Below are 23074 nucleotides of genomic sequence, written 5' to 3'. Positions count from 1 at the left end.
TAGACTTTTTGCCCCGTATACATCTTCAAGATGATCTCTGTAGCTTTCAAGGGTATGTGTGAAAATAGCCGCTTGTAGTCTCTTTGATTTATGACTGTTAGAGCTGACCCTGTGTCCAATTCCATTTCCACTTGGACTCCGTCTATCTTGAGTGTAACCCAGATATTCTGCTGATCCTCCATTTCGGTTACATTATGTAGTTTCAGACAACCCAGCTCCTTGCTTCCGGAGTCTGTGTCACTTTTCTGTTCGTCTGAACCACTGTCCATCACCTGGTGTACCTTTTTGTACTTCTCCTTTGGAGATTTCTTACTGTTGGTTTTCTTCCCAGACCTGCAGACTCTTGCTATGTGTCCTGCTTTCCCACACTGTCTGCACACTTGGTCCTTGAACCAACAATCTTTCTGGTCATGTATTGTTCTGCCGCAGCGATAGCACTTCCCTGTTCCATAGGTCATTTCGTTGGTGCCGTATTCTTGCGGTCTCCGTTGTATCTCTGCAGCGCCCCTTGCGGCTGCTTCATGTGATACTGCCATATTGAAAGCTTTGTCCAGCGTCAGGTCCTTTCCTGATAGAAGCCGTTTCTGGGATCCTTCACTTTGTAGCCCACACACAAACTTGTCCCTTAACGTGTCTGCTAGTCCCGCTCCAAACTGGCAGTATTTTGATAGCTTGCGCAGTTCCGTTAGGTACTCAGCAATGCTTTCGTCTTTGTGTTGGTTCCTTTTATGGAACTTAAATCGTTCTGCTATCAGCAGTGGTGTGGGGTTTAAGTGGTCCTGTAGGATTTCTACTATGCTTTCAAAATTCTTGTTTACCGGCTTCTCTGGGGTTATTAGATTTCGCAGTAACCCATAAGTTTTTGCACACATGGAATTTAACAGAACCAGTGCTTTATTAGCATTTGGCACTTCATTCGCCCTGCAGTACACCTCAATACATTCCACATGTCGCCCAATCTTCGACTTCATTGTCGAATGTAGAGATACTGCCACTCTTCGGCATCCTTGGTTGTGTGTTAACTATCCCCAATGGCGCCTCCCTCGCTTCCCCTTCTTCTCCGCTGGCACAAAATGGCGTCTCCCGCGCTTTCCTTCCTTTCCGCGCTCGCCCGTCTTCTCCGCTGCGGCTTCGCAAAATGGCGTCTCCCGCGCTCTTCCTTCTTCTCCGCGGCTCAATGGCGCCTTCCACGCTCTCCCTGCTTCTCCGCGGCTCAATTGCGCCTCCCGCGCTCTCCCTGCTTCTCCGCGGCTCAATGGCGTCTCCCCTTGCTTCGCCCCGCGGACCCTGATCAGCCTGTGATCCCTGGCTGTGCTCTGCGCGTTCTTCTCTTGATATTTGTCGACGCCGCTCAGTCTAGAACCCGGCTGTTTCTTACCCTCTCTCTCTCCGGTTTGCAGTATTTTTCCTCGACGCCGCTCGGTGATCAACCCCCGGCTGCTCCCTGCTCTCTTCACCCTCTTTCTTACCCCGTCGACGCTGCCTGGCTCTCTCTCTCTGCCGTCGGTCGGCTCCAGCCGCCGCTGCTCGGGAAGGGTCTGCTCTGGACCTGTCGTCGGTCTCTTACTGCTCGTTGTGGCTGGGGAACCAAGCCCGGCTCTCCACAGCCTCCCCAGCGAAGTTGGATCTCTGCCTGACTGCTGGGCGGTTGCTCGCGGTCGACGCCCGTTTTCCTGGACTCGTCTATTTTTTTTTTTATGTTGCAGGTAGATTCGCATCAACACTCGTCGCCACTGTTAGATCCGTGGTTCAGTGGATAAATAATTACACGGATGCTGTACATAAACAAATAACAGGTCTTTACTGGAGGAGGGTCATCTCTAGACTGGGGTACAGAGGCATGCGCACAGCTTATATACCGGTGTGGTTACTGCCGGTACAACAGTATACAGGAGCTGTAAAAAGTAGTTCTGACTTAAAGCACATACACTACAACTGCGTATGAGCATGAGGATAGGCAAAGACACATGCAAGACAGTCACTACGGGAATGCACAAGGGTGATTAGTTTTTTGATGTAATATTGGATGCATATATGGATAAATTTGGATTGGAAAGCTTGCTTTGTGGTGGCTTTTATTTCAGCATTGTGGCTAAGAGGATACTGTGATAGTCAGTAAGAGGGGGAAGGTAAGTTGTGGGAGTAATGTTGAATGGGGAACTGGGGTTGTGTTCACTGGCACCTCAGGTGGATAATTCGATCCCGGGTATCCCAGACAGAAAGGGGTTGTCTGGGTTGCCTCCTTCCTTCTGCTTCCTCCTCCTCTTACGCTTCCTGCTCTTCTGCTTCTTCCTCTTCCACTTCTTCCTTCCTCTGCGAGCAGCTTGTCCCCTTTTCTGCCTCTGCTCCATCTCCATTCATGCTGCAGCCCAAGGAGGATTGAAACTAGAGCCCCCAGGTCTGGGAGCAAGTGGTGTTCTCAGGGGCCTTCCTTTAAGAGCCAAAGCCTTGCAAACATCCAACAGCAATCCCTGCACACTTTAACAACTTTTTAAATGTCTTACACCTAGCCACTACTCAAATAAACTGTACAGGAACCAATACAAAAGCAAAAATCAACTTACCTTAAAGTTGAATGTTTCCCTTTAAGTAGCGCTGATGGGGGTTCTGTCATACAGCTGAAAACACATTCAGCTATACGTGCTATGGAAAGGGCATACAGTCGAGCGGCGACATCCAAAATAGCACGCTGATTTATGTCACGATGTCACGATATCCCTCATCAGCGTTCTTCTGGCGAACACAGGCAACGGCCGCGGTACTGACCTGTCCAAAATGGTGGCCGCCGCGGCCCACGCCAGAAGTGGGCCGAAGCGAGGCAGTCGCCATTTATTTGCTGAAACTGGCCTTAACAGCCGGCGCTAAGGTGCCGAATTTCACGGCCTTTCTGCTTTGATTGCCCAGTGTCAGCATCCCAGTTAGATATATTGGCCCAGAAATTCGGGTCTCCACGGGTGAGTATGCATGGGGTACTCACCTGTAGGCCCGATGGAAGTGCTGGTTTCCTGCATGCACTGCACATGCGCAGGAAACCGGCACTTCCGTTCCTCTGAACTAAGAGGTTCAGAGGTCGAACGCGTGTGCGGGGGAGGCTGCGCGTGCGCATCAAGCTTAGTTTTTTTTTACAGGTTTTCCCGTGAGGGTAAGCCTGCAGAATTTAGAAATGTAAAAAGCAGGCGTAAGGCCTGCTTTTTACAAGGTAAGTGGTGAATTAATTAAAATTAAAACATTTTTTCCACATGTTTATTATTTTTAAATACTTTAAAGCAAGGTAAGTATATTTTTAGCCCCATTAGAATATAAAATTATTTTTTTCAAAAATTTAAATTATTGTTTAAAATAGTTATTTAATGTAATTTATAGTTTATTTAAAAAATGTGATGTGTTTTTTTGAAGATTTAGTGCTATTTTGGGGCCGTTGTAGGAATCGTCAGATCCCTAACTGAAGCACTGAGGTCGAGTCAGTCCGATAATAAAACAAAGTTTAATAGAAACTAGAGAACAAACAATTGCATGCAGGAGAAATAATCAACAGGTCTTTTCTGGTGCTGGTTTCATGAGGTCTGAGTTGGGAACCTCCCACTCTCTGACGTCATGACGTCATGACGTTTCCCGCCGTTCGGGGCGTCACGTGACCAACGTGATGACATCATCGCACTGATTCTGGAGCGTATCCAGAACGGCTATTTACATACAGTAAACAAACATAGGTGCTGTTAAAGGCAGTTATACATTTATACAGGAGTCCATTGTTGGATTTGCCACACCGTAGTATTTATAAGTTTTGACAGCACTTCCTGTCAGACTCATGAATGGAGCATTCCCTGCTCCGATTGGTTGCCCATGGCCCACGTGATCCCAGGGGATGCATCGAACTAACTGCGCCCCTGGGATATGCAAGCACTGCGTGCCGGCAGCTGGACCAGGCCCCGGATCGGAATTCCACGGGGCCCTCAGCTCAACGGCTGGCGCGCAAGGTAAGTGCAGATCGGGGGCTTGCACCCGCGGGAAGCCCCCGGCCCGAATTTCTGGGCCATTATGACTAGCTGTAGTGTAAAGCTCCTTCTACTCTTCCCCATCAAAGTGCCTCAACCTCAATTTCAGAAGAACACCAGGTTCATTTAAACTGGATCAGTGTTAATAAATTGTAATAATGGAATGCTTTAATACCCATGGGATAGGATTTAGATGCCACTTCTGGTGTTGATGCACTCACAGCTCTGTTACTGGGTCGGTCAGTGCAGAGAATATAAATCACATCCCACGGACCTTCAGAATGTATTCTCCACCTCTGTGACTGTGTGCATGAATGACCTTCGGATGACCCCATGACCAATCGCTTGTAAGCGGTAATAATTGCTGCTGATAACTGGGATTATTTGCAGGTGTTTCTACTGGAACCTTATCAGTACTAATCCCAGGGGAAGAAGTTAGAGGATGCTCAACAGGAAGGGGTAGATTACAGAAACACAAACCACTAAGCTCTGCTGGGCCCAATGTTCAGCAGTGCATTATCAGACTCCACAAATGAAAATCCTGTACACCACTGCTATTTATACATGTTCTTTGTGAAGGAATCAGAGTGTGGGGTTGGTCGTCAGCACACTCTTGTTGCATTCAGACTCTCAATAAGGTTTAAAGCATTAATGACGGGGAACAAACCACAAGTAGCATGAAACCAGAAAATCCTGGAAAATCAAAGCAGCTCTATCAGCTACTGAGAGGAGAAAGCCAAAGTGAATATTTCTGGTGAAGCCCCTTTGTCAGAATAGAAGATAGTTTTGATGAAGAGTCTCCAATCGAAATGTTAACCTATCTTTTCTCTCTTCAGATGCTGACTAACCTGCAGTGTGTTTCCAGTATCTATATATTGTTCTTTTTTAAATCACTCATGGAGTTTTGCCCAGTGATTCATAGAATTATATAAAATATAGTGCACAAAAACAGTCCATTCGGCTCCACTGGTCTACACCGGCGTTTATTCTCCACACAAGCCTCCTCCCACCCTTCTTCATCTATATCTTTTTTGTCATATGGAGACCAGGGGGGGAAATTTCTTCCCCTTAGTGCCTCCCGATGGCGCACTGGACCAGTATTGCTGGGACAAGGCGAGGCGAATCCAGCGCCGCACACCAAATCTGCCCCGCCCCCCCACATAGCACCCGTACAATCGGCCTTCTGTGACTGGCTCATCGGACTCTGATTCACATGAATGAAACCCCAGGTCCCCATGGCTCACCACATCCCCATCATACAATCCCTGTCTCATGATGTATCACAGCATCCTCCTGTGCGCAAAGTTGAAATTTAGCACAGTGGTAGTGCCACACAACACGATGGAGGGTTTCCTCAGTGTGAAGACGCGATTTCGTCTCCACAAGGACTGTGCGATGGTCACTGCTACCAATACTGTCATGGACAGATACATCTGTGACAGGTAGATTGGTGAGGAAGAGGTCAAGTAGGATTTTCCCTCGTGTTGGTTCCCTCACCAGCTGCCGCAGTCCTAGTCTGGCAGTTATGTCGTTCAGGACTCGGCCAGCTGTGGTGCTACCGAGCCACTCTTGGTGATGGACATTGAAGTCCTCCACCCAGAGTACATTCTGCGGCCTTGCTACTCTCAGTTGTGTTCAACATGGAGGAGTACTGATTCATCAGCTGAGGGCCGGCGGTAGGTGGTAATCAGCAGGAGGTTTCCTTGCTTGTGCTTGACCTGAAGCCATGAGACTTCATGGGGTCCAGAGTCAATGTTGAGGACTCCCAGGGCCACTCCCTCCCAATTGTATACCACTGTGCCACCACCCCTGGTGGGGCTGTCCTGCCGGTTGGATAGGACATACCCAGTGATGGTAATGGAGGAATCTGGAACATTGGCTCAAAGGTATGATTCTGTGAGTATAACTATGTTAGGCTGTTGCTTGACTAGTCTGGGGACAGCTCTCCCAATTTTGGCACAAGTCCCCAGATGTTAATGAGGAGAACATTGCAGGGTCGACTGAGCTGGGTGTGCCGTTGTCATGTCCAAAGTCGGTGCCGAGGTCGATGCCGGGTAGTCTGTCCGGTTTTATTCTTATTCGTAGCGGTTGTGTACAACTGAGTGGCTTGCTGGGCCATTTCAGAGGGCAGTTAAGAGTCAACCACATTGCTGTGGGTCTGGAGTCACATATAGGTCAGACCGGGTAAGAACAGCAGATTTCCTTCCCCAAAAGACATTAGTGAACCAGATGGGTTTTTATGGCAATCCAATAGTTTCATGTTCACCATTACTGATATTAGCTTTTTGTTCCAGATTATTTAATTAACTGATTTTAAATTCCCCAGCTGCCGTGGCAGGATTTGAACTCACATCTCTGGATCATTAGTCCAGGCCTCTGGATTACTAGTCCAATAAGCTAACCACTATGCTACCGCTCCGATATGAGAGATACTACAAAATATTCTAAAGACCATTAATAAATTTATCTATGAACATATCACACATATCACAATGGCCCTTGTGCCTGCCATTGTTGAATAGCTGTCATTGTGTGCAAGGTGTGAGATGTGGGTGTGAGTGTTGATAGGTAGAGATTGTTGGTGGGTGAATGCTGGGGATGGGCTGCTTTGGGCAGTATGTGAAGCTTGTGGTACAGGTGTAGCATTTGTTGAAGCATTCACTCACCCTGACCACCCAAGTGAGTAAGGTTTGCAAAATTTTGGAAAATTTCGGCAGCCCCCGAAGATTATTTGATTAAAGAAAACCTGGTTGGAATGTGCCTTAAAAACATTCAAAGATGGCTGCAGCAAGCCTCATGGCAAAAGAGAAAGACAGCCTGTCTGAATATCTGCCATCACTGGCTGACAAAGGATTGGAAGAAATATCAGCCTGTGTGAATATGTTTAGGTACTTAAACTGTCAATCAACTGCGGTTTAGGAAGTCAACATGGAACAAAAAACTTTGTTTACACGAGCTCTCAACAGTGTTGACTCAAGGGCTTAAGCACTTGAAGCTGTCAATCAATTGCGGTTGGAAGGTAACCGCAGGACAAAGGACTGTTTACTGAACACTTAAGGATTTGTTTGTCCAGCACTTGAGAAATCAGTGGGACATTTTGAACTGAGATAGCTCCATTCAAACCAGTTAAACGAATGGGAAACGCATTCAAACCCATTACAGTCAATGGGGACAGATTGGTCCCTTTTGTGTGAGCCCAGATACATCCAGATTTGGGCGCGGCGATAAGGGCTCCTAATGGGGTATAAAAATAGCCCCTCAGGAAGCCATTCTCTCTCTCTACTGCCTCACCTCCAGTGCCCTGCCTACAAGAGGAAAAGCTCAGCAGCCCGCCCAAAGAAGTGGAATACCAGCAGTTACTTTTGAATTACTGGGGTGTCTCTACTTCGGGGCAGTGAAGAATAAAAAGGCAGACCGCAGGGGCATGGAGCAGGTGTTTACTGGTGAGCATAAACTTTCTGGCCCATTACAAGGCAACCTAGATAGGTATAAGGGGTGGGAATTAAAGCGGAATTTTGTTAAATTGCCATTTTAGTCAATTTTCCCTCGATGTGTCCGTCTTCTCTCCTCCCCGTCAGGTAAAAGTGTACTGTATTAAGTAAAGGTGTGCTGTATTAAGTAAAAGTGTGCTGTATTAAGTAAAGGTGTGCTGTATTAAGTAAAAGTGTGCTGTATTCATTATTATTTTCACTGGATAGCAATTTATTCTTTATTTCAATAAAATACTGGTCTTTGCACCCAACCACGAGTCTCATTTTGTCTACATCGCTACTGAAATAAGTCCGACGGTCAGAACCAGAAAGGGGAGCGATTCGAAACCGCACGGGGCCTGGAGCAGCTCAGATACGCCTGACTGGCCAGACACAAACCCCACACCAAAAAAGAACCTTTCTACAAGTGAGGTCATTAAATTTCTTCCTGCACTGTGTGTGGGTCCTGTGGACCACAGTGCTGCCCGAGATGTGCTGCGCTACCTCCCTCCACATGGTGTGGAAGACTTGTGGCGAGGGCCTCATGCCACTTGCTGGGTAGAGCACCACCCTCCGTCTCTCCACAGCGGAATCCATGTCTCCAATGATTCATCAGAGAATCTTAAAGCTCTCTCCCTGGGGTGTGTACCTGCCATAATCTGGTTCAGTCCTCTGGCTTCTTCTCCTTGTTCTGCTTCTGCTTGCTGTGGCAGCTGCACATGCTGAGAATGAGGTGCTGCAGCACCAATGAACCACCCCTTTAAGTGGTGAAAAAAGCCTGTGGCAGAGATGCATTGCAATTAGACTGCACCTGATATTGGTACTCCCTTTAAATCTAATACCAATGAGCTTGGGTTTTAAGGGGGCAAAACTCAGTTGATTAGCGCCTCCCATTAGCGCCTGCAGCTGGCGCAAATGGGGCACTGATGCAGTAGCGCCGGGGCGAGGCGAATCCGGTGGCACACAGCAAATTCGTACCCCCCGTTGTGCCGCCGGTTACCTAACTGAGGTAGATCTGCCATGAGCACACCTGCCTCAGTCCTCCGGCTCCTTCTCCTTGCTGTGCTTCTCCTTGCTGAGGCAGCTGCACAGCCAGCAATGCTGAGAATGAGGTGCTGCAGTATCAATGAACCTCCCCTTTAAGTAGTAAAAAAAGCCTCTGGCAATGATAAGTTGAGATTAGACTTCACCCGATATTGGTCCACCCTTTGAGTGTAACACCACTGAGCTAGGTCTTGAAGACTTGATTTAGCGCCCCAATCATTTCTTTGAGCAGTGAGAATTAATTTTGTGTGCAGTCTAAAGCATTAGCGCCCGACGCTAATTCTCCAACTTTTCTACTGACACCGCCCATTCCTTGGCTATAACGAATTTCTAGCCCCTGCAGAACTGTACACAATGGCCCAGAACTTGGTGTCGGAGGCTTGCCGCGCGTGCAAGCCCCCGATCTGCACTCACCCTGCGCGCTGATATCTGAAGCCCGGGCCTGCTTGCATTTCCTGTCACAGGCCCGGTTCAGATGTCAGCGTGCAGTGCTTACCTGATCCAGTGGCGTAGTTAGTACGATGTGCCGGCTGGGATCAGGTGAGCACTGTACAACCAATCAGGGGAGGGGAAGGTTCATTCATGAGTTTGAGAGTAAGAACTGTCAAACTCATGAAAACTACGGGGGCCCAAAACACTATTTAAACTTTAAATAAAAATTTAAAAAACATCCCAATCATTAAATTAAGTATAAATAAGTTTAAAAAAATAATTTAAACAATAATTTTTTTTTTGAAAAAAATAAATTTTTAATAAAAAGGGTCTAAAACTAAACTTACCTTATTGTAGATTCTTTAAAATAATAAACCTATGGAAAAAAAATTCTAAATTACACTAAAACACCACTTACCTGTAAAAATAAATACGTGTGCTTTTTACAAGCATAAAGACCGGAGGCCTTTAGACAAGCGCAAATCCCCCAAAACAGGGGAAATCCAAGACGCACGCGCTGCCCCCTACAGCGCACGCGCTAGCCTCTTCAACTCTTGGGTTAAAGGAGAGGAAATGCCGGTTTTCAGCGCATGCGCTGTGCATGCTGAAAACCGGCATTTCCTCCGGCCAGACGCGTGAGTACCCCTTCCGTACTCACGCGTTTGGGGAGGAATTACTGCCCCATTACTTTAACTATGGTCTAACCAAGGTTCTATACAAGTTTAACATAACTTCCAAAAATTCAGATAGTGGAAATTCTGTTTTGGTTGCAGACAATCTGTGTACAACAACAACAACTTGCATTTATATACCGCCTTTAACATAGGAAAACGTTCCAACAAGATGCTTCACAGAAGAGTACAGAACATTCATTCAATTGCCTCAAACTCCCAATGCTGGTAGACATTTTCTGTATTTTATCAACTCAATTGAAGTTGGAATTGTCTCTCCTGAAATCTCTGTTGCAGTCTCGATATTCCTCTTGTGATTCTAAAGTATAATTTTAAAGGGCTAATTTTACCAAGTTCACATTCCAGCCGAACATTATGGGCTCAATTTTCCCAGCCCCAAGGAGGCGGGTTTGGAGGCGTGCGAGTTGTTAAAATCGCCAAAACTGGCGGACGGGCCCATTCCCGCCTCCATCCCGCCTCCGAGCAATTTTCCCAAGTGCGTGTTTTCTGACCCGCTTTCCATCCCGCCTGCAAGAGGCGGGATAGGCCCTTAAGGCCCTTAACAACCACTTAATTGCCTCTATAATCCCATTTTGAGAGGCCTTTCTGATTTTAACACATTTCCCCCATCCTACACGCCTCCTCTGGAACATGCCAGGTAATCCTGGTGGCCTCACGAGTGGATTGCTTACGAACAGCTGCAGCTCCACCATTACAAAGGAGTTTTCAGCAATCATCATTTGCAGGTGGCTCAACTTTGTTGATTCAGGTCTGGGGGAACTTTTAGCAGGCATACTCAGTGTTGTGGAAGTTTGGAGCCTGACACCCATCTCCAGTGTGACCTCCTTGGAAACCCCTCTCCCCACCTTGACTAAGCGCTTCCTCAACTGAGGCATATACCAGAAACATGGTGACCATTTAATTCCTTTCCTCCTGGACATCAGATTTGGGTGAAGACCAGCCGTGGCAGCAGCAGAACCATGAGCAACAGCAGCACCAACTGCAGGAACATCAACAGGAGCGTCAAGCTGCTAGTTACCCACCTGAAGATGCACAGGCCAGAAGGTGCCAGAGCACCACCATATTGCTGCCCGGGATGCAAGGGATGCACTCATCCTGGCCAGATTTGCTTAGCCTGCACAATCAAACACTTTAGTCTCGCTCCTTCTTACCAGATCATCGACAATGGAGAAGAACCTATGGAATCCTATCACTCTGACCACCATTCTGATAATCGCAAGGCGCCCTAAGCCCTCAATGTGAAAGTCCCATTTGCGAAATGACACAGGACACAACTTCAACAGTTTGCCATCAAAACACTTTATAATACAATCACAATGATGGCTGGTCCAAAAACAAAACAACACAGCACCCAAGTGACTACCCTTGTGACTACTTGAGCTTTATCTTCCTCTTACGCATGCTCCTACATGGTGCTTCCTCTGTGGCATCAGCAGATGTGGAGGCCCCTTGCTCGCTCTCTTGCTGCTCCTGTCTCGATGCCTTTGACAGGCATCCTCTGGGGTGGCAAACCTGTGCGGGCTCGCCAACAGGCTGCTGCTCCTATGGCTGTGCAGGGGCTGAGACGCCCATCTCATTTGGGTGAGGACTCTGGTGGGGCTCTGACCGAGGGCTTTGCTGTGGCATGGTCGTGTGAGCGCTTGGAGAGGAGCCCCCACTTCCTTGTTGTCTGCCACCAACATCCCTCTCATGGGTCAACCCCACCTCAGAGATAGCAAGTGGCTTGAAAGCACCTTGTTGCACTGCAGGGGGGCGCCATGAGGTCCCATTTCTGCACTGGAAGTCCTACTCCAGAGGACTTGCATGAAGGTCTACTTTATTTGCCCAATAGCTGACCATCGCTCCTCAAGAGATGTCATTCTATTCTGAACAATGACCATGTTTTCAATACCCTTGCGACTAAGCTCCACCATGGACCATGGAAGGAATGAGTGTACTGAATGCATAGCATAGATGCTCAGAAGGATACAAAGGACCCTCCCTGTGTGTAGTAATTAATTATTGTCATGGCATCACAGCGATAGGAAGTGTGAGGGCTGCATGGTAGAATAGTTAAGTGAATGTGACCATAGGGAGAGAGGGAATGGGTAAGGGTGCAGGGATGTAAGTGTCAAGTGGGATGTGGAGGAAGAGGTTGGCAAAGCAGAGTGCTGGTGAGGAGAGGCGATGGGGATCAGATTGAGGGTGATGGGAAAGTCATACTCACTTTTCCGGTGCGGAGAAGGTCATGAAACCGCTTTCTGCATTGCAGCCAGGTTCTGCGGCTCATTGAAATGGAGTTGACAACCTGGGCCACTTGTAGCCACACAGCTTTTGTCTGCTGGGGTGGCTTTTTTCTCCCTGAGGAAGGGAACAGCACCTCCTTATTACAGCTGGCTCCGTACACCAGAGCTTGGAGGGAGAGCTCATCAAACCGAGGAGCACACTTTTGCTTGATCGTTGACATTTTCCACAATTCAACTCCTTCATATAAATTGCAGAGCCTTTGCAGTCTCCAGAAGAATCAAGGCTGCTTGCAGGCCTTAAATCCAACAGCATTGATGATGTAATCGGAGGCGACTTTCTGTATGAAAAGACTAGTTGGGCAAGTGGTTCCCACATGCAGGAAATCAATTGGCCAATTAGTGGAAAATTGCACTTTTTCAACACTTCACTTAGGAGTTGGGGTCCTGACACGATTTCCACCTGACACTCCACAGCCCGTCCACACTGACAAAATCCAGCCCTATGTGCGGTGTGTCCAGGGTTTCCTGAAATGCACAGCTGACAGATGAGACTCCCTGTCGGGAGCGTGAGCTTGGAAAATTACCATCTTTAATGTAAACTTCAAGCTTTTTAACTTCCCTGGTTTTGATCTTTTTTATCATCCATTTTGAAGATTGAAGCAACAACATATCAAAAAATTAGCAAGCTTTAGTGAGGCTTGTGTGATTGCTGAGGGAACAGCGAGGATGGTGCTAGGGACTGTGTTGTATGCAGCAGTGCATTTAAAGAGGCCCACAAGAAAACCTGCTATATTTTTTGGACTGTTTTCCCAATTGTTTTGTGGATTTAGTTCTTTTATTCCCTGTTTGCACTTGGTTGCTCAGGAAACTTTGTGCCAAGGGTATATTTCGAAACGCCACAATACTGATGGTTTTCCCCTATGGGAATCCCCCTTTACTTACCTTTTTGGAGGAAGAAAAGGAGGAGCAGCTAAGGCAGGTTGGGCTGCACCAGAGGCAGACTGCACTCATCAGGCAATACCCTTACACCCTTTACAAGCAGAGCCAATGCTTACCTGGCTTTGCCAGAGGAGGTCTGTCAGAAGAGGGCAGAACGGTGGCATAGTGGTTAGCACTGTTGCCTCACAGCGCCAGAGACCCGGGTTCGAATCCGGCCTCGGGCGACTGTCTGTGTGGAGATTGCACATTCTCCCCGTGTTTGCGTGGGTTTTCTCCGGGTGCTCCAGTTTCCTCCCACAGTCCAAAGATGTGTGGGTTAGGTTGATTGGCTATGATAAATTGACCCTTAGTGTTAGGGGGATTAAATACGTGGGGTTACAGGGATAGGGTGGGATATGTGTCGAAGCAGGCTCAATTGGCCTCTATCTGCACTGTGGGGTTTCTGTGATCTGTGATCTGTGAAGACTTGGTGTTCTGCTTCCATTTTTATGGTGCCAGCTCAGACCATTTTCCAGCCACCGTTGTTATCCAACCAGCATTAAAAATATTACAAGCCTTTGCAAACCCTGCCAACATTCTGTCATCACACTTACCTTTATGAGGCCACATCCCTTTAATTGTGCGCACACCTCTTGTTAGCAGCTCTGTGTGGTGGGGTAAGGGAGGTGTACCATGTTGCTGTCTGGATTTTAGTTTTTAATTCCCAGCTGAAACAGCACAGGGAGGTACCCCCCACAAGGTCTACAGAGCCTAAATTGCAGTGCATGGAGGAATGCAGTAAACTCAATTAAATTGCCACGCAGTGACTGACAGCAAGTCCACCGACCTTGAAATGAAAAACGAAGAGAAATACACCACAGAAGGAGACAGCTAAAGTGTTCTTTCCCAGTGTGCCTAGCTGATTAATGAGTTGGACTAGCAGGTCTGTTTTATTTGCTTGTGCGTGGGGAGGGCAAGGAATAGAGAGAAAATTGTTTTGCTGGAGAGTGGAAGGGAGTCTCCTGTTTGACCTAGCTCAGAGAAGACATTGCTAATGAAATCGCATACTAATTGCTTACAAAATGGCCACTGCTGATAATAGAGTTTATCACTGTAATCATTAGTGTACCACAGAAAACATGGAACAAGTAAATCTTTTGCAGCCTATCAAGTCTGCTACTTCCACGGACAATTGTGGAACAGGAATTGTAGGAGAGAGAATCATTTTTGGCTGTTATTTGGTGTCGGACAACACCCAAATCTATCTACGATAGCAAAATACTGCAGATGCTGGAAATCCGAAATAACAAATCTATCTGTCTGCTACTGCCATCGACTCCAAGGCTATTGCTCTACCGGTCACTTGTCTGGCTATCATCAAGGCCTTTTTGAGTCAAGATTTCCTGACACTTAACGTTGTCAAAATTGAAGCTGTCCTCTCCATCTCCTACTAGCACCAATACGGATCTAGCTTTAATTCCACCAACCTCCCCTGTTGGCCCCTTTAGCTAAACCCAGAGATGCATAATCTCAGTGTCCTGTTCAGCCCATAGCTGATCTTCCAACTCCATGTCCAGCCTGTTGCTAAGACCACTTTCTTTCACTTCCAGATTAATGCCCATCTACACCTCTAATTCTCCCTCTATGCTCCCAAAAACTTTATCCAGGGTTTTGTCACCTCAAGGACTGACTTCACAAATGCTCTGCTTGCCAGCCTTCCTACTTCCACCCTTCACAAACTCCACCTTATTCTTATCTCCACAGCCCATGTCCTTTCTCACACACCATTACCTTGGTTCTGGAGTGGGCCTTTGGCGTAGCGGTAGCATCCCCGCTGCTGGGCCAGAAGGTGTAGGGTTTCGAACCCCGCTCCAGACAGTCCCGGCAAGTGGAGTCGGAGCTCCGGATCTAAATTCTGGGTTGACATCCAGCAGAATACTTGCGTCCGTGGGTGTGGGTGCCCCCCCCCGTCGTATGGGTTGTGGGAGCCCGTAAAACCCTCCCGCCATAGGACTAACCACCCTAATGGCTGGTATGTAGATGGTTACGGTCACGGAAGGAGCGTTAACACGGCCAGAAATCCTTCCACAACTTCATACAGTTCCCCAAAGGGAACAGTGTGAAGACACGTACGACAACGACCTTGGTTCTAGCCAAGCTTCAGCGGCTTTGTGGGCCCCAGCACTTCAATGTCAAGACCTTCTTAATTTTCAAATCTATCCATAGCCATAGCCACACCCCACCCCACCCTTATCCAGCCATAAGTCTTCCACTCCTCTGTCATCAGATTACTGCTTTCTACACTACATTATCAGTGACCATGCTTCCAGTCAATACATCCATTTCCTCTGAAATTTTCTCTGAAAACCACATCACCTTCCTATGACCCTCCCTACCTACAAAAGTCTCCTATAGACCTTTCTCTCTGACCATCCCTTCTACCTCTCCTCTAAACCTTTTCTTCTTTCTTGTTCGGTGTGAGCTTTCCCTTTCCCTGTCTTGTTAAGTACTGTGAGAAATGTTCTTCTATGGGGTAAATTGTTGCTGTGGTGGTGGTGCATAGAGATAATATAGTATTATTTCTTTCAATTTCTTGTGGGGCCTTATTGTTACCAAGGATCTTCCAATAATTTATTTCCAATATATAACTGAATGAAGCTATTACCAAGAGCACCTAAAAACAAGGGGAAAAGTAAATTTGAAAGAAATGTGAAGCACTATTTCAAAATCTCCAGCCCAACAATCATCTTCCTTTTTAAATCCTATGGGCTGAAAGCTGTTGTGTGGTGGACTGCATAATAGAGGTTGTATGACAGCCTGAATGCTGTCATTTTTAAAGATTATGGTCATTTAATATTGCAGTACAGCAGAATTCAGTACTGGCATAATCCATTTGCAGTATCCTGTCATAAGAACATAAGAACATAAGAAATAGGAGCAGGAGTAGGCCAATCGGCCCCTCGAGCCTGCTCCGCCAGTCAATAAGATCATGGCTGATCTGATCATAACCGCCAATCCACTATCACAGAACCATCTCCTGAATCTAACAGAATTAGACACACAAAATAGGAGCAGGATCAGGCTACACGGCCGCTGGGCCCGCTCCACTACCCACAGGGCCATGACCGATCCGAACCTAGACTCATGTCCAAATTCCTGCCCGCTCCCCGTAACCCTTAATTCCCTTTACTTCTAGGAAACTGTCTATTTCTGTTTTAAATTTATGTAATGATGTAGCTTCTACAGCTTTTTGGGGCAGCATATTCCATGGACCTACCACCCTCTGAGTGAAGTAGTTCCTCCTCATCTCAGTTTTGAAAGAGCAGCCCCTTATTCTAAGACTATGCCCCCTAGTTCTAGTTTCACCCATCATCGGGAACATCCTCCCAGCATCCACCCGATCCAACCCCTTCACAATCTTATATGTTTCAATAAGATCGCCTCTCATTCTTCTGAACTCCAATGAGTAGAGTCCCAATCTACTCAACCTCTCCTCATATGTCCATCCCCTCATCCCCGGGATTAACCGAGTGAACCTTCTTTGTACTGACTCGAGAGCAAGTATGTCCTTTCTTAAGTATGGACACCAAAACTGTACGCAGTATTCCAGGTGCAGTCTCACCAATACCTTGTACAACTGAAGCAATACCTCCCTATTTTTATATTCTATCCCCCTAGCAATGAAAGCCAACATTCCATTGGCCTTCTTAATCACTTGCTGCACCTGCATACTAACCTTTTGAGTTTCGTGCACCAGGACCCCCAGATCCCTTTGTACTACAGTACTTTCCAGTTTCTTGCCATTAAGATAATAACTTGCTCTACGATTTTTCCTGCCAAAGTGCATAACCTCACACTTTCCAGTATTGTATTCCATCTGCCAAATCTCTGCCCACTTACTTAGCCTGTCTATGTCCCCTTGCAGGTTTTTTATGTCCTCCTCACTCGCTACTTTCCCTCCCATCTTAGTATCATCTGCAAACTTTGATATGTTACACTCGGTCCCCTCCTCCAAATCGTTAATATAGATTGTAAAGAGTTGGGGACCCAGCACTGACCCCTGCGGAACACCACTAGTTACTGATTGCCAGTCTGAGAATGAACCATTTATCCCAACTCTCTGCCTTCTGTTAGATAGCCAATCCTCTATCCATGCCAGAATATTACCCCCAATCCCGTGATTTTTTATCTTAAGCAATAATCTTTTGTGTGGCACCTTGTCAAATGCCTTTTGGAAGCCTAAATACACTACGTCCACTGGTTCCCCTTTATCCACCCTACATGTTACTTCCTCAAAGAACTCCAGAAAATTTGTCAAACATGACTTCCCCTTCATAAAACCATGCTGACTTTGTCCTATTAAATTATGATTATCCAAATGTCCTGTTACTGCCTCCCTAATAATGGACTCCAAAATTTTACCTACCACAGATGTTAGGCTAACCGGTCTATAGTTTCCAGCCTTCTGCCTACTGCCCTTTTTAAATAAGGGTGTTACATTAGCAGTTTTCCAGTCTGCCGGGACCTTTGCCGAGTCCAGGGAGTTTTGGAAAATGATTACCAATGCATCCACAATCCCTACCGCCACTTCCCTCAAGACCCTAGGGTGTAAGCCATCAGGTCCAGGTGATTTATCTGCCTTGAGTCCCATTATTTTACCAAGTACCACTTCCTTAGTGATTTTGATCATGTTTAGCTCCTCCCCCCCTTTAGCCCCCTGTTTGTCCAGTGTTGGGATATTCTTAGTGTCTTCTACTGTAAAGACTGATATAAAATATTCATTCAGTGTTTTTGCCATCTCCATATTTCCCACCATTAATTTCCCGGTCTCATCCTCTAAGGGACCAACATTTACTTTAGCCACCCTTTTTCTTTTTATATAACTATAAAAACTCTTACTATCTGTTTTTATATTATTTGCTAATTTACTTTCATAATCTATCTTCCCTTTCTTAATCAATCTTTTTGTTATTTTTTGCTGTCTTTTAAAGTTTTCCCAATCCTCTATCCTCCCACTGGATTTGGCTACCTTATATGCCCTTGTTTTTAGTCGAATACTATCCTTAATTTCTTTACTTAGCCACGGATCCCAGGCACATTTCCATTGCTTTATTTTATGGATGTGACGCGTATTTTTATACATTTGAAAATCATACTGAAGAATTCACATAGACTGAAGTAACCTTTAATGGTTGACAGCAGTATGTTATTGCTTATTGAAGACATGTTTTATAGCTGCATTAAGAGTCTAATGCTCATGGCCTGAACAAAATATTGGAACCAGTCAGAGTGAGTTCCTGTCTGATGTCATTATAACTTAAGACTGGTACTTTTGAGTTATGTGTCTGTCACACTCAAGCTCACTTTCAGCAATAAGATCCACCCTATCGTTCAGATTGTTTTTTGATTTGTGAACCAGTTCTACTTTCAATGCTGAGTGCACTTTGAAGGAGTACAGGTGCCAGGACCCTATTACCTAGCGCTGTGGAGCACAGGTTAACTTTCTCAAGATCAAAAGCTAGACACAGATGAGAAAGGCAGTTTGGCCCCTCCCAACTCATCCAATCAGAAAGTCTCTACAGTCACCCATCGTGGCTGTTTCTTGAATGATTCTGGAAGGGAAATGGTGTTAGGGAAATTGACGGGATTGAAAGCCGATAAATCCCCAGTGCCTGACAATCTATATCCTAGGGTCCTTAAGGAAGTGGCCCTAGAAATAGTAGATGCATTGCTGGTCATCTTCCAAAATTCTATAGACTCTGGAACAGTTCCCATGGATTGGAGAGTAGCTAATGTAACCCCACTATTTAAAACAGGTGGTAGAGAGAAAACGGGGACTTAGACTGGTAAGCCTGACATCGGCAGTGGGGAAAATGCTAGAGTCCATTATAAAAGATGTAATAGCAGAGCACTTGGAAAACAGTGACAGGATCGGACAAAGTCAACATGGATTTACAAAAGGTAAATCGTGCTTGACTAATCTACTGGAATTTTTTGAGGATGTAACTTTTGAATAGATAAGGGAGAACCAGTGGATGTGGTGTATTTGGACTTTCAGAAGGCTTTCGATAAGGTCCCGCATATGAGTTTAGCATGTAAAGTTAAAGCACATGGGATTGGGGGTAAGGTACTGTCTTGGATAGAGAGCTGGTTGGCAGGCAGGAAGCAAAGAGTTGGAATAAGTGGGTCTTTTTCCGAGTGGCAGGCAGTGACTAGTGCGGTACCGCAGGGATCGGTGCTAGGACCCCAGCTATTCACAATATATATAAATGATCTAGACGAGGGAACTAGATGTAATATCTCCAAGTTTGCAGACGAAACAAAGCTGGGTGGGCGTGTGTGCTGTGAGGAGGATGCAGAGAAACTCCAGTATGATTTGGACAGGTTGGGTGATTGGGCAGATGCATGGCAAATGCAGTATAATGTGGATAAATGCGAGGTTATCCACTTCGGTGGTAAAAACAGGAAGACAGATTATTATCTGAACGCCAATAGATTGGGAAAAGGGGAAGTGCCCCAGTCGCTGAAGGTAAGCATTCAGGTGCAGCAGGCGATTAAGAAGGCAAATGGTATGTTGACCTTCATAGCGAGAGGATTCAAGTACAGGAACAAGGATGTCTTGCTGCAGTTGTACAGGGTCTTGGTGAGACCACACCTTGAGTATTGTGTGCAGTTTTGGTCGTCTTATCTGAGGAAGGATGTTCTTGCCATGGAGAGAGTGCAGCGAAGATTCACCAGACTGATACCTGGGATGGCAGGAATGACGTATGAGGAGAGATTGGGTCGATTAGGCTTATATTCGCTAGAGTTTAGAAGAATGAGAGGGGATCTCATTGAAACCTATAAAATTCTAACAGGACTAGACAGACTAGATGCAGGAAAGATGTTCCCGTTGGCGGGGGAGTCCAGAACCATGGGACACAGTCTAAGGATAAGGGGTAAGCCATTTAGGACTGAGGTGAGAAGGAATTTCTTCACCCAGAGAGTGGTGAACCTGTGGAATTCTCTACCACACAAGGCAGTTGAGGCCAATTCATTAAATATATTCAAGAAGGAGTTAGATATATTTCTTAAGGCTAAAGGGATCAAGGGATATGGGGAGAAAGCAGGGACAGGGTACTGAATTTGGATGATCAACCATGATCTCATTAAATGGCAGAACAGGCTTGAGGGGCCGAATGGCCTACTCCTGCTCCTTTCTTCTATGTTTCTATGTTTCTAGCACAGACCAGGTAACCACTTGGTCCGTGTGAATCAGTATCAGACCACATGGTACATTTATCCTCTGAGATAGAAAGGGGGCTTAATGTAAGTCTTTCTAACTTTGTATAAATCTGCTGATGCAAGATTACTGTTGCATTAGGGCTGGTTTACTGAATGTGTACTCGGAGGAGGGAGGAAGGCTCCCCTTTGGCAGTGTGCTTTCATAACTTTGGCCTCTTGAGCCTCAGGAGGCAATATATCTACTTTTTCTAAGATTGATGGCTAGTCATTACCAACATTTTTCTGCAGTTGATTTGCAGGGGTGGTCTCCACCTGCTCTTTAGCAGCAAATAAATAGCACTGCTAGTAATATGATTTAGGATTAAAAAATATATAAACAGCTATTTGAGCAATGGATCACTTATAATAAAATTTAGCCCCTCATGTTAAATTTATAAAAGAGCTAGATTATCCCTGCTTAAATTCCCCCAGCTGTTTCACCCTGATTTTTTTTTTCATGGGGGAAGTTTTCAGATGCAAAAGCAAGAATGTGTTTTCAGATTTTTCAACCTTTAAGTCGGCACAGATGTATGGAGGACATGTCTTGGTTCCTTGTTAAAATTATGAAACTGACCTGAAACTGACAAGAGGCAAAACCACAGCTTGAATGCCTCGCTGCTGCTAACACTTGGCTACAACATCTGTAGCCAGCTGGCATTGAAAGCACTAATCTTCTGCCGATTTGCAGTAGGTATGTATGTTGTCATCTTTGTTACAGAATGAATGAGTAGTTTACAATTCAGCAAATAACCCAATTGGATTTAGACGCCTTCATCATTAATAAAAGTATTAACTGAATATGATTAAAGAGTTGCTCAATACAATTAACCTGTTGTGATCTAGGATGGTCATTTATATTTTTCAATATGCGAGGAGTGGGCCAATTGGCATCTTCTCGTTCCATGTTCTATGGTCATGGGTTCAAGTTCCACTCCTGAGACTTGAGCACATAATCTAGGCTGACACCCCAGTGCAGTACTGAGGGAGTGCTGCATTGCCGGAGGTGCCGTTTCTCAGATGAGACAATAAACCGAGGCCCCATCTGCCCTCTCAGGTGGAAGTAAAAGATCCCATAGCAGTATTCGAAGAAGCGAAGGGGAGTTTCTCCCAGTGTCCTGGCCAACATTTGTCCCTCACCCAACATCACTAAAAACAGATTATCTGGGATTTATTTCATTGCAGTGTGTGGGAGCTTGCTGTGCACAAATTGGTTACTGTGTTTCCTACATTACAACAGTGACTACACTTCAAAAGTACTTCTTTGGTTGTACTACACTTTGAGGTCATAAACATTGCTATATGAATGCAAGTTCTTTTCTTTCTAAGTTACTATTTTTTCTCTGTTTCTTCATCTCAGTTTCAAGCTAAGGCACTGGGTTGGCAACCTGCTCCCTGTTCTCTCCAATCCCATTTTGTAATCAGTGTGAGCTATGAATTTTATGCCCAAATAGTGTTTTCCTGGGATTCTCAAGGACTCAACAAAGGGAAGTTGTGTGAATAACTCACCCGCGCTCAAAACAAAATTGCACCGCTGTCTACCCTTCTTCACTTGCTTAACCCTCTTCACTTGCTTAACCCCCTTCACTTGCTTAACTTTCATCACTTGCTTAACCCTCTTCACTTGCTTAACCCTCTTCACTTACTTAACCCCCTTCACTTGCTTAACCTCCTTCACTTACTTAACTTCCATCACTTGCTTAACCCCCTTCACTTGCTTAACTTCCATCACTTGCTTAACCCCCTTCACTTGCTTAACTTCCATCACTTGCTTAACCCCCTTCATTTGCTTAACTTCCATCACTTGCTTAACCCCCTTCACTTGCTTAACTTCCATCACTTGCTTAACCCCCTTCATTTGCTTAACTTCCATCACTTGCTTAACCCCCTTCACTTGCTTAACTTCCATCACTTGCTTAACCCCCTTCACTTGCTTAACACCCTTCACTTGCTTAACCCTCTTCACTTGCTTAACCCCCTTCACTTGCTTAACCCACTTCACTTGCTTAACTTCCATCACTTGCTTAGCCCCCTTCACTTATTTAACTCCTTCACTCACTTAAGAACATAAGAACATAAGACGTAGGAGCAGGTGTAAGTCATTTGGCCCCTCGAGCCAGCTCCACCATTCATAGAAACATAGAAACATAGAAGATAGGAGCAGGAGTAGGCCATTCGGCCCCTCGAGCCTGCTCCGCCATTCAATGCGATCATGGATGATCATCCAAATTCAGTACCTGGTCCCTGCTTTCTCCCCATACCCCTTGATCCCTTTAGCCTTAAGAAATATATCCAACTCCTTCTTGAATATATTTAATGAATTGGCCTCTACTGCCTTCTGTGGTAGCGAATTCCACAGGTTCACCACTCTCTGGGTGAAGAAATTCCTCCTCATCGCTGTCCTAAAATGCCTACCCCTTATCCTTAGACTGTGACCCCTGGTTCTGGACTCCCTGACCATCGGGAACATCCTTCCTGCATCTAGTCTGTCCAATCCTGTCAGAATTTTATAAGTTTCAATGAGATCCCCTCTCATTCTTCTAAACTCCAGCGAGTACAAGCCCAATCGACCCAATCTCTCCTCAAACATCATTCCTGCCATCCCAGGTATCAGCCTGGTGAATCTTCGCTGAACTCCTTCCATGGCAAGAACATCCTTTATCAGATAAGGCGAGCAAAACTGCACACAATACTCAAGATGTGGTCTCATCAAGGCCCTGTACAACTGCAGCAAGACATCCTTGTTCCTGTACTCAAACCCTCTTGCTACGAAGGCCAACATACCATTTGCCTTCTTAACCGCCTGCTGCACCTGCATGCTTACCTTCAGCGACTGGTGCACAAGGATACCCAGGTCTCGCTGCACTTCCCTTCTCCCAATCTATTGCCATTCAGATAATAATCTGCCTTCCTGTTTTTGCCACCAAAGTGGATAACCTCACATTTATCCATGTTATATTGCATCTGCCATGCTTCTGCCCAATCACCCAACCTGTCCAAATCATCCTGGAGTTTCTCAGCATCCTCCTCACAGCACA

The sequence above is a fragment of the Somniosus microcephalus genome, chromosome 8, assembly GCF_052327205.1.
Source record: "Somniosus microcephalus isolate GS21.2 chromosome 8, FLI_Smic_1.0, whole genome shotgun sequence".
NCBI lineage: Eukaryota > Metazoa > Chordata > Chondrichthyes > Squaliformes > Somniosidae > Somniosus > Somniosus microcephalus.
This window is presented reverse-complemented; position numbering follows the sequence as displayed.